A 1,828-nucleotide genomic window follows, 5' to 3' on the forward strand; every position below is an offset into this window, starting at 1 on the left:
GTAGCCCAGGCTGGTCTCGAACTCGCGACGATCCTCCTGTCTCAGCCTCCCGAGTCCTGTGATTACCGGAGTGCACCACCATGCTGAACTCAGAAAAAACCGTTTTTGAGGATGAGCAGAAGTCTCAGATCAGGGGTGTTGTAGGAGGACTTGGATGACAGGGCTGCACCTATCTGCAGGGCCTCCCTCACTATAGTGACTGAGTTGGGATGAGAAAATAGGCTTTTTTAAGGAAAGCGCCTCAAAATATAAAATAGAAAAAGGATTGGGGATGTAGCTCAATGCAAGACCCTTGGTTCAATTTCCAATACCAAAAAAAAAGGTTCTTTTCAGTTTTGCTTTTTGAGGCAGTACACATGGATACGTCAAAAACGTATCAGGTTTTATTACTCAGAATTTTTCATCTTGTGCTCATTTCCTGCTTCCTGAGGAAATGAGCACAATTTAAAAGCCTTTGAACTTTCATCTCTAAAAGCTTTATTTCTTCCTCTTTTTTAAAAAAAACTTAAATTTATTGGTACAAGTTAGGTCTATACAATGGTCACATTCATCATAGAGAATTTGTACCTGTACATGTATACTTTGTCTTTTCCCCTTCTCATTCCCCTCCCTTCTCTTCCGCTTATTTACAAAGCTTTGTTTCCATTTTATCCTGTATTTCTTCCTTTTTTTTTGTCTTTCTGAGACAGGGTCTTGCTGTGCAGTTCAGGCTGATCTTGAGCTCACTGTGTAGCCCAGGCTGGTCTCGAACTCGCAGCAGTCCTCCTGCCTCAGCTCCTAAGTGCAGGGATTACAGGTGTGTGCCACCACGCCCGGCTTATTTCTTCCTCTTATGTCAGGTTCTTTACCCTGTCCTCTTTGTTCAACAGCTTCACTGAATTTGTATGTTGTATTTGGGTCTGACGTATGTCCTTGTTGATTTTCTTTGCTTCCTGGCCTGCTCTGCGGCATGTGTTTGGTGCATTCAACCGTTTGGTTTTCTTTCCCTTTTTCTCTTACTCATACCTTTAAATACAATTTGTACTGATTAGTCTTGAAAAATCATCTCAGAAGAACCCAAAAAAGGTCAGGGCTTTTTCTCAGGCTCTATGTATTATCTTTATGATCCATTTCTAAAATTTTTGGTTTCCCCCCCCCTCCGCCCCCGCCCCGTACCGAGAATCAAACTCACGACCTTGTGCTTGTCAGGCAAACGCTGTGCTGCTGAGCTAAATCCCCAGCCCCATTTCTAAAATTTTAGGTTTTTGTGGTACTGGGAATAGAAACTAGGGCCTTCATACTGCACTACTGTACATTTGCAGCCCTTCTGTGTTTTATGTATTTTTTGAGACAGGGTCCTGCTAAGTTGGCGAGGCTGGTCTTGAACTTATGATCCTGCTTCAGCCTCTCAGCATGCTAGGATTTCAGGTTTGGGCCACTACACTTGGCTATTACCAGCATTTATTGTGGCTGGGTTGTGCAGTACTATGTGGTGGAGTGCATAGGTGATGATGAAATGCTGTGTAGGGGAGAGTGTAATGCTGTGTACCTTGGATGGTTGGTAAAGAAGGATTTAAACTGGGTCAGGAGGTGCACGCCTGTAATCTCAGCACATGAGAGGCTGAGGCAGGAGGGTCACTGAAAATTCAAGGCCAGCCTGGGCTACAGAGTGAGCCTATGTCTGAGTCTTAAAAAGAGAGGGGATTGAGCTGGGCATGGTGCTGCATGCCTGTAATCCCAGCACTCGGAAGGCTGAGGCAGGAGGATTGTTGAGAGTTCGAGACCAGCCTGGGCTACAAAGTGAGCTCAAGGCCAGCGTGAACTGCATAGTGAGACCCTGTCTCAAAAA

General features: G+C 44.9%; 1 long non-coding RNA gene across 1 annotated transcript in view; it reads right to left on the reverse strand.

Annotated features, from left to right (window-relative positions):
- Positions 1-770: 770 nt before the first annotated feature.
- Positions 771-1,828, reverse strand: part of LOC106147351 — an 8,795-nt gene continuing 7,737 nt past the window's right edge. Inside the window, exon 3 of the long non-coding RNA XR_001232207.1 lies at positions 771-1,005. This is a non-coding gene — a long non-coding RNA (uncharacterized LOC106147351). The remainder of the gene's footprint in view (positions 1,006-1,828) is intronic.

Source organism: Chinchilla lanigera, unplaced genomic scaffold (assembly GCF_000276665.1).
Source record: "Chinchilla lanigera isolate Chin_1 unplaced genomic scaffold, ChiLan1.0 scaffold00145, whole genome shotgun sequence".
In the NCBI taxonomy this organism is placed as follows: Eukaryota; Metazoa; Chordata; class Mammalia; order Rodentia; family Chinchillidae; genus Chinchilla; species Chinchilla lanigera.